At 42.0% G+C, this 12,965-nt stretch overlaps 1 protein-coding gene across 5 annotated transcripts in view; it reads left to right on the forward strand.

The window, feature by feature from the left end:
* The window catches only part of LOC116787317 (potassium voltage-gated channel subfamily A member 5-like), a 29,180-nt gene extending 20,061 nt beyond the window's left edge, over positions 1-9,119 (forward strand). For 4 of the 5 annotated variants that reach the window (XR_004357244.1, XM_032688824.1, XM_032688825.1 and 1 more), the window contains 2 exons: positions 5,892-6,023; positions 8,442-9,119. The gene's annotated coding sequence lies outside the window, so the exon portion shown is untranslated. Of the gene's footprint in view, positions 1-2,049; positions 2,263-5,891; positions 6,024-8,441 lie in introns of those variants that run through there. The other variant, XM_032688826.1, reaches the window with a different exon arrangement.
* The last annotated feature ends 3,846 nt before the right edge of the window (positions 9,120-12,965 follow it).

The raw sequence follows: 12,965 nt of genomic DNA on the forward strand, positions 1-12,965 counted from the left end.
CAGACTTTGCAGGAACAAATCCTTTCCAGTTTCTGAAGGGAGCCCACAAGAAAGATGAAGAGGGACTTTTCACAAGGGCCTGGAGTAACAGGACAAGGGGCAATGGCTTCAACCTGACAGAGAATAGGTTAGATTGGATATTGGGAAGAAATTCTTCCCTGTGAGGGTGGTGAGGCCCTGGCACAGGTTACCCAGAAAAGCTGTGGCTGCCCCATCCCTGGAAGTGTTGAAGGCCAGGTTGGATGGGGCTCTGAGCAACCTGGGATAGTGGAAGGTGTCCCTGCTCATGGCAGGGGGTTGGAATGAGATGATTTTTAAGTTCCCTTCCAGCCCATTTTGGGACCCATTCTGTGAAATGACTGATGCATTCACTGTCCTTTGAACATGAACAAGGAGGTTATGACCTGCTGGGATCTAGCTGCATTGATCTAGTTGTTTCTGTGGCTCATAGCAGGCCAAGCTAGGCTGTGAATGCTTTAACACAGTGAATGATTTAGGACTCCACTGAGCACTGACTGTGTCCATTACTCAATCTGAGTGTAGTGATCTTATTTCTGAGATGTTCAGCTGTTGCAGTGAAAGTAAAACCGTGCACCTTGGTGGTGGGACTCTACTGAAACATCTTTTTCTCCTTTTCAATTTGTGAATGGCCTGGTTCTCTGTACAATCACCAGAGTTTTTAGCAAGACTGTCTTATCAAGCTGTCCCGTTAGTTCTGACAGCCTCCATGAGTCAGAGCAACACCTCCTACAGGCTTCAACAGCACCTGGGGAAGTTACACAGTCAGGCTCAACACTGCCTTGCCAGACTCAATTTGCCTTTGCTGACAGGCAAACCTGACCTGATGCTACTTTATATTAAAGGAGTTGGTATTGTTTCAGTAAACCCTGTATTTTTCTGATGTGAAGGTGCTCCTGGTCTACACTCCCAGTTCACGGAGAAAAAGTCTGCACTTACAGAGCCTGTGCAGAGCAAGAACGAAGGAAAAAAAATGCCTCATGATTGCTCTCATAGTGCTGAAAGTATCTGATGTAATTAACCTGCATGTATGGAGAGGAAAGAGCTAATCGAGCCCTTACCCTGGCAGTCAAAGGGTGCAGGTTAGGTAATTGCCAAGTGCTTGTCTTAAAAACAATAGTCACAGTCCCGAGGCAGTGGAAGACACTTGGCCGTTGTGTCACTGGCTTCACGGGGGTCAGAACTGAGCTCAGTGCTCAGTTTAGACATTTTACACAGCACAGTTCAAGGGGAGGATACTGTTCTCTGTCAATAAAACTGAACCCAGGTACCACAGCATTAGGCAGTTTCTTAGGAAAGGTTGGCAGACTTTTTAGTATCAATGCTGGATTTCAGACGTATATTTGCTGAATTACTTTTTCGATAAAACCCTTTAATAAGCAAATCTGGTCTCCATCTGGTGCTGATCTTACTTAAAACACAGTGAGATTGGCAACTAATTAATTCATGGACAGAAGAACTATAAAAGTTGCATAAATCAGTTAATACTAGAAAGTAGAAAAATTGTTGTGTCTTGAAAAAACAAACTGTGAACCTTTCGTCTTAGGACAGAAATTATAAGTAAGATGGAGAAATATCTGACACACAGAAATTTTAAGTAGTGATTGTTTGGGTTTTGCAGATTCCTTTCCTATTAATTCTTGTTCCAAAAATAGTACTAGTCTTAAAGCTGGTGACACTTCATGTTCAAGGCAAAATTCTTGTTCTTGAATGATGCAGTTTTATTTTTAAGGCTTTAATCTTGCATCAGTAATTTTAAATGCTTTCCAGTGATGCACTGAGTGAGGAACTAACATCCTTCTCTGTTGTTTTCAGTGCTAGATGATTTTTATATCCAATGATAGACACTCATCTGCCATGAAGATGCAGTTACAAGGAATGCAGTGTAGAGATGTTACGTGATTTGATCATTGCTCCCTGGAAATTGTAGTGATTATATACATTATAGTATTCAGTTTACCTTCTAGGTCCCAACCTCTTCTTCTGAGGTTCACTAATAGAAAATTATACTAATTTTATTTTTTTTTTCAGAATCCATATTAAAAATCTTGTTTAAAATGAGTATGGGAAATCCTCCAGCAGATAAGGATGAAACTTCCCAGGCATAGGATTAAGATGGGATGAATTCAGAAGAGAACAGTACACACATGGCTTTGTAGTTTAACAATGACAAAAGGATGTAAATATACAAACTAGGAGATGGGATGGACACACAGCAACAGTTGTAGAAGCAGAGCTTCCCTGATGGATCAGAGTGAGGAAGTGGGTTGGTCTTGATGTCCCAGGGTACCAGAGATGGATGAAACCTCCTGAAGGCTCAGTGTAGTGAGAAAAAACCTGTGGGCTGCTCTATTTGACAGCCAGTTGACCAAAGTCCTTTACAACCCACACTGAAGTTCACTGCAGACTGTATTCCCATGCAGTAATTGGTTTTCCTTTCTCCATAACCTCTAACCATACGATTTTTCATGTGAAATGAGAGGAGGACAGGACACCTCATCAGTGTGAATCAACATTAGACACTCAGGTTTGAGTTCCTCCTCTGAAAGCTGCCAACTTGGCCCTTTAAAATTCCAAGGGATTTTCTGCTGAAGGTTGGATTTCTATTGTTACACTCTTCCCCCCCCCCAAGCACTCCCATCCAGTGCCTAATGTGTATCAAAAAACAGTGTAGGCCAAGCTTCATTCAGTCTCCTGGTTCCTGCATCTGGAAATGTGGCGAGACACAGAAATCCTGTCTTTTCATTTCTCTGTTGTGATCTTCCACTGCACATTTGATAGTGTTCACTGTTACCTTGTGATGTTACATTGAGTGAGACCATTCTTTGCATTTATTTAGCAACATGCTTAGGCTGGTCAAGAAGAAGATTGTACAATCACCATCCAGGATATGGGCTTTTAGCCTACAGTGCACTTGTGACCCAACAGCCACACACAGCTGTCCCAAAGAGGTGTTCCAAGCCTGCTCCAGCTTGTAGGAACTGCACATTACTGTCTGCTAGAGGTAGTAAAGATCCTCTCTCCCATCTGACTGAGGAAAGCCTTCCCAGAGAACTCTCAATTGAATCAGGAATATTTCCATGAAAAATGTATCTTCAGAGGACCTAGCATCCTCCAAAGAAAATATTTCATGGAGAAAGTCCCTTGCTTTCTCTATCCTGCATTCCAGTAAAGTACAAAAGTGCTCCTGCATCTTCCTTTCCTCATTTCGAGGGGACGAGTGGAAGGAATTGCAGAGACCAACCTCCTGTGAATGGAAAGCTGCTCTTTACAAGTGGTTTCCCAACTGTTCTGAGCAATTGCTTTCACAGAATCACTAAATTTTTAGGGTTGGAAAGGACCTCTGGAGATGATCTAGTCCAATCCCCCTGCCAAGGCAGCGTCACCTGGAGCAGGTGACACAGGAACGTGCCCAGGTGGGTTTGGAATGTCTCCAGAGAGGGAGACCCCATGCCCTCCCTGGGCAGCTGTTCCAGTGCTCTGCCAGCCTCAGTGTAAAGAAGTTCTTCCTCGTGTTGAGGTGGAACTTCTTGTGCATTAGTTCCTGGCCATTGCTCCTCATCTTGTCCCAGGGCATCACTGAAAAGAGAGTACCATCCTCAGAGATACTGCGTGTCTTTTCCTGGCTTTTTGTGCCTCTCAGGTGATAAGACAGAGCTACAAAGTAAAATATTGTAAGAGTTCCACCTAATTCACACAGTCCACTTAGAACAGCAGCAGACCAAGAAAGGTTCAGGACAAGAAACTGCAGCTCAGGACAAACATCACTCTAAAGGACTGCTCATAGTTAGCAAAAACTTGTTTCACTCAGTAGTACCAAGGAGCCTGTCTATTGAACAGAAAGCTCACAGCAGGACACTGCTGCCCTAACAAGATTTTCTCCGGCTGCTCCAATTCCCTATAGCTTTTTTTTTTTCTAATTTTTTTTTCTCGGTAATCGTCTTTCAAACTGCAGCAGCATTTGTTGTCCTGAGGTGCTGACTCCAGTGGAAGAGATTTTAGTGGAAGCTTCTACTGCAGTTTGCACAGGCTTCATTTCAGGTCACTAATCACATCCTCCTCAGGCTCTCCTCGGGTCCTTGCATTGGTCATCCTCCAGCTGGGGGAATTGTCTGAGAGGAAGGACATGACTGTTGAGTTGATGTCACGTTTCTGGATTGAGGGTGGACTGAGGGAAGCTTCTGCCCTTTGGATTCAGGGGAGACCTGACATTTGAATGTGGCATGGATGTGCAAGCCTTCAGCCTTCCTTCTCTGTCATGCACATCTGCACCCCTCCAGGCAGCCAGTTATGTTGGGAATGGACAAGAAGAGAGGGCAGAAGATGTGACGGGTGACTTGAGCCAGTGTCAGAGAGACAAAGTGTCTCTGCTGGATTAGGCTTTTTCACCAACAAAAGACTCCTGGACTGTCCTGAGTCACCATCAGAAATCCATGTGAAGGACTTGAGTTGAGGTGACAGGGTAGGAAGTCTGCCCCAAGGCAAATCTGGAGAACAAAACATTCATGGAAATAAAGCAGGCTTTATGTTTTCCAGTGTCACCTGTAGAGCCAGATTTGACAGAGCAGGAAAGCAGGAGGCCAGTGGATCTAAAAGCTTGTGATAAAGGGCTGTTTGACATCCTTTGGTATGTTTTCTTGTGAAAGCTGGAATAACACAATGGAGCAAGACTGATCCTTGTGCTAAACTTGCTCCAAAACCAAGCTGACTCCCATCTATCTCAGCAAAATGGAAGGTTGCTTTGGCTGGATATACACTAAGGTCCTTGGAGAGCTCATTGCTTCAGTACCTACATGAGAGGAATCTTGCTACTGTACCTGAATTTGGATTTTATTCCCCTTTCCCCACACTAATGCCTTTTTTGGTAATATTCTGTGGACAAGGCTTCTTTGACTCCTTTCAGTGGAGTTCATTTTTCAAAGTGTCAGGGCAAAAGAGGAGAAAACATGACTTTCTAACCTGAGATTGACTAGCTATTTTCTGGTAGGAATATTTTTTTGAAGGATGATAGGATGTCCAAATGCTGATTGAAGTACTCTCCCTCTAGCCTAGGGAATGTTTACTTGTTTATATAAAGAGTGAACTTTCTGTGATCTTGGCTTGTGACTAGTTAGAAACAGCCCTCAGGAAGGTAGAGATGAAAGTTCAGATACAGATAAAAGAGGGAATTGCGATTCTTGAGCAGGGGCTCTTAACACTCATCTAGGAGGTAAGAAAAAACAATTACGCTTCTTGTGATCACCCTGATTTCTGGGATATGGTAGAATTTAGGTTCATAACTAGTGATATTATCTCTGGATTTAAACAGAGGCCAGAGTCTAGGCACTTGGGAAACCGAGTCTGTTAGAAACCACGACTGCAGGATTCTACAGCAGCAAACTGAACTGGGATTTAGATGTTCTACATTTTGGATCAGAGTAGCTATATTTGCAATTAGTAAGGATTTATACATCTAACTCCTCTTCTGACCTGGCCTTCCCAGCCCACATCAAGTAACTGTGGCTTGGCCTCAGGAAGCACTGAAGGTCTGTCTAGTGGGGCATCAAGGACCATGTCCCTGAGGTGATAAAAGTTAACTGAGAAATGTGTACGGAACAGCTCCTTTACAGATATTGGATTACATTCACCTGCCTCACAAGAGCCCTTTTATCACCTCACAGGATGAGTCCTGTAATTTTTCTAAAGGCTTGTGCAGCGTCAGCTTTCCGTGGGACGGTGACTTGGACGTGCATCCAGCACCATCACTAAAGCTGTAAAAACATGGAGAACTTCAACCCTCACAGCTAGTGAAGGCGGTTTGCTAAAGAGATCGCAATATTCAGAGGAGTTATGTGATAAATCAGTAAATGTTGTTGTGTCTGTCTGTTTTTAAGAGCGACCTGGAGCCCTGGCAGTAGCGGTGTTCTCCAGATGGCTTTTCCACGGCATCGTCTTCCGTAACACACCAGTGAGCCACGAGACTGAGATGGAAATTCCAGTGTGGGGAGGGTGTGAGTCATGAGATGGTGAGTGAAAGAAACAGCAGGATAAAAATAACAGAGCACAGTATGATGCAGAATATTAATCTCTTACCCTGTGTTATCCTAGCTTGTATTACATACGCTACTATGTTATACCGTGGATGCTCTGCTGCTCAAAACAGATCTCTCTCTGCTACTCCAAAAGATTATGGCTCAGGATGCCAGATTGCAGGGGCTTCTAATACTCGTGCCTTTAAGTTGGCTGAAAATTCTTAATCAAGGAGTTCCTGCAGTAGAAAATATATAATCAAAGAGTATCAAAATGCCGCATTCATATTTTTTATGTTTTATATGAAAACATCAAATTCTGTTAATTTAACATCAACTGAAAAAAAATATTGATTCAAACTTTAATTTATATCTCTATTAAAGTCCCTTTCTTTTTCCAAATTTCCATTTTTTTCTCTCCCTCTACCTTCAGGAGGAGAAAAGAAAGAAGAAAAGTATGAAAATACCGTGAAAAACTGCCGTAAAATTCAATTTTGATTCTAGCTAACATGAATCAGTAGGAAAAAAAAAATAGGAAAAGTGGAATTGGTGACGTCAAAAGAAAAGACAAGTATTTTATTTTGAGATGTGGATCTCTGTTCTTCTACTCAAATCTGCCATTCTGTCCTGGCTGTGGTTCATTCTGAGATCACTCACAATAAAATCAGGAGCCCTTCTAGGCAGCTCTGGTTGTCAGCTCAGCCAGTGTGAGGCACATAACCCAGTCCCCTTGGCATCTCCTATGATCACTGGAGCTAGACAGTGATCTTCTGAGAGCTACTGGGAGCTTAGAAAGCCTATTACTTTGTTATTTTTCAATTCAGTCAGGAATCTGGCATCATAAAGACAGCAGGAGCTTTTCCTTTAACTTCAAAGGGTGCCAGCTCTGGCACTGAGGCTTCACTGCAGATTAACACATAGAGAGCTCTTTTGATGGAGACTGTGCCTTTTTTATTTCAGAGTGGGGAGAAATGTTTATTTTATTTCACACAGATTCAGCTCAAAATCTTTTATTCTTAATTTTTTTTTTTTTCATGTAAGTCACCTCCAGGCTTTGTCAAAACTGTGGAAAACTTTGAAAGTTGGGGCATGTGCAAAAAAATGACAGGGCAACCTGAGACAAGGAGTGAGGTGGCTATGTGGTTCCCACTCTGCAGGACTCAGAATGTGGATGATCAATATTTGTAGGGCTCTGTCTCCCTTTCAGAGCTGTCTTAGGAAGGGAAGCATTTTCACATTTTGTTCTGAAAAAAGACGCTGTTCAGTCGTGACCAATTTAAGGTGACTTGATTTAAGGCAGGTGTTTGTGTGAAGTAGTGTGGGTTAGGTGTGCAGTTGTGCTCAGAATATTCCTTGTTCCCTTTCAGACCCTGTTTAAACCAATTTCTTTGATCCCACTAAGTTGAAGCTTTGAAAAATCCCTTTTTCCTTCTTCTTTCTTTTCTATTTTGTCTTACAGAGGCTGCCTGGGAATAACTTTTCTGTTTTTAACCACTGTTCTTAAGCAATCTTCTGTTATTTTTTACATTTATATTTCCAGCTATTTAACGTACTCTTGTATACCAAGTCTTTTTATTTTCCAATACGTAGAGAAAGAAACACTTAGTTTGGAAGTTCTACAAAAATGGAAGTCATTGTAATCATGATCTGATGTCCTTGGAACACACTTTATTTACTATTCAATAGCCACTGTTTTTATTAGGACATTGTTTGAACGTAACTTTAAGCCCAATAAGGTTCCAGGACTAATCTCCTGGGAGAGGATATTTATGGTCCATATTTTCAGAGAGAGAGAGATTGGAAGTAGAAAAAGGCTTAAGTATTTAGGCTTCACTTCAGCTCTGAAGTCGGGGGAAATCTGTGCCTTGCAAATAGTCATTTGACCAGTTGAAGTGGTCGGTGCCTTGTGCAGATGCCCAACTCAAAGGGGCAGTTGCATTCCATGAGCTCATTCAGAGCCTCGGATTGTGTGTGTTACTGCAGGGGAACTGACCTATTTTTCTGGAGAGAAAAAGAAAATCTACCGTAAAAATCTAATTTGCAAGGACTGTAGGAGTGGAAACAATGCTTGTTTTTCTCTAGGATATTTGGTTATGCAAACAAATTGATGAAGGAGAAATTTCCAGCAGGAAAAAAAACCACTGATGGTCCTTGGTGTCATTCAATTAATAGTAATGCTCTTGAAAAGAAAGTGAAATAATGGTGCATCTTTCATAGAATCATAGAACTGTAGAATGCCCTGGGTTAGAAGGGACCCTAAAGATCATATAGTTCCGACCTCCCTGCCATGGACAGGGATATATTCCACTACTTAGTTGTAATCCATAATTTTGTATCCAGTGTGGAGCTTAATGCTTTTCTCTTGATATTTACTACAGCTTTTTGCATGACAGTTTGACTGCTTTCCTCCTGCAGATCCTGACCATTAGGAAGACACTGCTGCAGAGTCTGAAACCCAACCCATCTATCTATTCCTCATTCTCAAGAAACCTTGGGTTAGAAGTTGCTGAAAAATTTCCTTCTGGATAAATAACTGTGATGTTCCCACCAAGCACACGTTCTCAGTGAGTTGGATTTCTTCACTGGGATTGTTGAAACACTGTCCTGCTTAGAGGTCTCTCTTGTAGAGGAATTGTTCAACTCCACAAAAGGAGTGATAAAAGTTAAAATGCTTTGCATTCACTCCCAGGCACAAGACTTTATTATTTGAGATTCTGTTTGGAAATAAATGAGTTCTTGTCATAAATTAGGCATCTTCTACCATGGTTCTTACATATCAAAATTTCTCATCGTTCTGGAAGAAGATTCGAGTGTTTGTTCTCTTTCTTTTCTTGCCATTCATCTTTGTTTATTTATTTTGTATTCTTGAGATGTGCTTCATCTCTGGAGTTTGTATTTCTACTTTTAGCGTAAAAATGCTGTACATACAAGTCTAGAATGCATCTGAAGATTAGTCTAATTTTTCATGTGACTTTGACTTGAACATTTTTCTGTTTCTGTTTATATTGCTATTTCAAATATGTGCATTACCTGTATTCTTTATGCCTTTTCCCCATCTATAATTCAATAAAATAATGTCCCCATTCTGCAGAACCATATTACATGTGCGTAACAGTGACAACAGTGTTTGAATAATAATGACTGATAATTGTAAATGTGTTAATCTATATATTTATATCTATATATAATCTATATCTATCTGTCACAGCCTGAAATTCTTCTGATGTGGGATTTGAGATGGGGAAAAAATTACCAGGGAGTGGTAAGCTCAGCTCAGAAATAATTCTTCTTAAGGCTATTTGGACTTGAAAAGTAGATTTTCCTGCTCCATAAAGGTTTATGTTCTTTATTTCAGTTCTTACCATGGCTAAGTTTAGGGCTGGTACTACATGAGTCAAGGGAGGGTTCAGTGAAATGAGTCAACCCATTTCATCAGGCTGCACGTGTCTTTTATGTCACTACAGCTCAGGGATAAATAAATGACTGCAAGAAGTCCTTTGTCATAGAATATGCAAATTTCTAAGGAGTGCTGGAGTAACCTTTCAGAGCTCTCAGTCATTACGTAATTCAAAAGGAACATACTCCAGGATGAGCCTGGTGAGCACCAAAGCAGCAGGTCTAAGAGATGGAGGTTGTTCTGCTCCACCATTTGGAGTTATAACAAAAGAGAAGGCTCTGAGAAGTTTGTGTGAGGACAGTACTGTCCTGTGCTGCTCTTTCAACTTAATGCTCTTTGACCTGGCTCTGCCTTCTTAAAGTCTTTAAGGCATATTCTCAGCTGGCATGAACTAGCTTAATTTCCTTGACATTAGTTCAGCTCTTCTGATTTTTACCCACTGAAAACCTGAGAGTTTCACTGCATTTAAATGAAACTTGTTTATATGAAGCACAACCTTTTTAAAGGGATTTTTTGGGGTTTTTTAAATCCTCTCTACTAAGGAAAAGAGTAACACAACCTGGGGAATCTGTGGACTGATGCAAGTCTTAGGCCCTTAACTGGAGGACCTTCATCCTTGTCATGTGGTTCTTTACAACTCCCTTGATTTTCTGTGCTCCTTTGCTGGACAGACTTAGTGAGGTGCTCAGTTCTGTGCTGAAGTACAGTTCTAGCTGACATGAAGGGTTGCACAGATGGATGCAGGACTGAGGCTTTAATGAGGAGATTTTTGAGTCTCTGAACACAGGCTTTGATCTCAGAGTGAACTTATCAAAATTCTGAGTGCTCCAAGCATTCATGGACATTAAAGTCCCTCAGAGCAAGGACATGAAACCATTCAATGTTTCTTCTGCTTTGGGGAGACTCGGCTTTTTTTGGTATGTTTGGTAGGAGATGTTCACTGCCAGGAGAAACTTGAGGCCATTGTACAATACTAGCTTTTTACTGCTGTAATATTCCTTTGGGTCTCAAAAGTTTAGTGAAGTCAGTGGGAAATTTTCTATCACACTCAGGAACATATCCTTGCTGCAAGTAAGACTCCATCAAGTACAGTTATTTACAAAGCAGTCAAAGAGGGGAAGACATTTCTTGTCCTTCTCCATTTAATGCTGGCCTCTGTTCAGGATTTTAAATCATATAAATTGTGAAGTTTAAATACAGTGAAGTCTGAAACAATTCTGTCTGCTCCTCTGTGGGATATTTACCACAGGGGAAGGGCAATGGGACCTCCAAGGAGATTTCTGAGGATTGTGAGAGAAGCCAGTGGTCATGATGAGAGTCTCACTTACCTATACCAAGACTTACCTTCATCACTCAGCTATTGATTGCAGTTATATTTTCTCATGTGCCCTAAAATGACAGTTTCTGACTCCTCTTCCATGTTGGAGGTATAGTACACACATACAGACATCTTCAATCACAAACAAGATACATTCCTGCCACAGGATGAGTAGATTTCGGGTTGCTCCAGTACAGAATTTCTTGTTCAAGGAAAAAACTGGTAATGGGGTCCAGGCAAAGGATAGCAACAAAAATGACAACAATTTGAAGAATTATAATCTTAGCTATGTGGGCTGCTCTAGTAAGAGTTCTACCCTTTCACAGTGGGGTAGATTTGAAAGCCTGCAAAGTTGTGTGCCAGGATCAAAGCACATAGCTCAACTGGGATTGCTCATTCTTTGAGAACTGGGGGCTTCTGAGGAGGATTTCCACTTTGGGCTGGGATGAAAAGCTAAACCAGCAAATATGCTCATGGTTTAAAAAGCTTGAATTTCAGACTGGGCTAATCAAATCACATTGATTCTATACATCAGCTTGCAGTTTACAATAAAAATTAAATTTGGACGAAAATATCTTCAACTTGAAAAGGGGAGTTTGCTTAGAAGTTGACTCTGTCCCTAACCAGCTCCTAGCCCTGTGCTTGGGCTTTGTGCCTGTAATCACAGGATAAAAAAAGTCCAAGGCAGGCAGAAAACACGACAGAAAAATCTAACAATAAGAAAGGTGAGAGACTGAAATCCAAGTGCAAAGACCTGTCTACAGGACACTTAACCACAGGATCCAGTTCCATACCCTTGTGAGTGTGTTTGCAGCACAGAAACCTTGCAGAGCATGTGCCTGCAATATGCCCGCAGCTGAATGGGCTGCCAACGCTCTCCTGAACACTGAGTTCATTCATTATTATTGCTGGGTTTTTAGGAGGCAAGATGAGCAAAATCAACATCAATCTCCAACAGATGGGACGAGAGCAGGGCAGCTGCGGGCTTACGGTGCGCTACATAAGGCCGTGCGAGCACACGTGGAATCCTCTGCCCTCAGAGCTCTGGCATTTCTGTTACACAGGCAGCAGGAAAACACAATTATCTGAATTAACTGCCTGCAAATCCCTTTGCTTTGTCCTGCCCAGTCAGAAAAACAGGGGGAACACTGAGTCCAGAGGTGCAATTAGTCATGTGGCAGCGGTGAAAAAGCGCACAACTGCCTGTGTGAGATGAGCAAGGGCATTCCTGTGAGGCTCCTGCCTTTTCTTTTTCGTTCTTGGGATCTCGTTTTATTTTTGTTTTACCTTTGAGGCTGGTAAATGAGATTACAGGCATGCAGGAAATAAAATACAGCGGAAACATGTGTAAACAAGATTACTAGGCCAAAACAGTGCCTCTCAGCACATTAACTGCACTGGGGGATGTACAGCTGGGGCAGGGCTTGAGGCATTTCTGCCTGGGTACAGCAGATGATGGCAAAAAAATACTAATGCTGTGCTCTGAGACAGCTCTTACCCCTGTTTATTGAGTGCAAGCAAACTAAGGATGGGAAAGAAGCATAAAGAATTTGATTTGTTTCGGGTGTTTTTATTATTCCTTCCCCTGTAGAAATCATGTTGGATTTCCACAACTTTAAAAGGATCTCAGCTGTCATTTCTCTGTTTCTTGTGCATGTACCCACATAAAATTTCCAGCTCCATGGGCCACAAGGATAGGACATTAGGAGTTGCCTTAGGATGAGAAATCTGATAATGACCAAACATATCTTATTGGTGACAGGGAGGGGATACTTTTGGATGGGTTCTTTGCTGTTGATCTAAAATGCTTGAGATTGTTAATACAGCCCAAGTCTGCCCTGTATGTCTTTAGTATGGTCTGAAGAGCTGTGAACTCTTACCATCAAAAGTTCTACACGAGGAAGGGGCCACAGGAGAATGAAATTAGATCGTGCTTAAAAAAAACCCACATAAACACATCACGACAAATCCTGCACCTTTCTGCTTGCTGGCAGAATCTCTGCTCCCTCCCACGCAGCCCCAGCTGGAGAGCCTTTACTTACAGCAAAGCTGCTCTGCTTGTGTCAGTCCCTTTCCACTCACTGTTCCCTCTCCCTCCCTTCATAGGCAGCAGGAGCTGCCACCACAGCCCTCTTTTCTGGCTCTGAGGGGGTTCCCCACTCTTGTACTTTGCAGCAGGCAAAGCAAGAAGACATTTATTTGAAGCTAGATTGTGGTCAGGGTG

Source organism: Chiroxiphia lanceolata, chromosome 5 (assembly GCF_009829145.1).
Source record: "Chiroxiphia lanceolata isolate bChiLan1 chromosome 5, bChiLan1.pri, whole genome shotgun sequence".
NCBI classification, from domain to species: domain Eukaryota; kingdom Metazoa; phylum Chordata; class Aves; order Passeriformes; family Pipridae; genus Chiroxiphia; species Chiroxiphia lanceolata.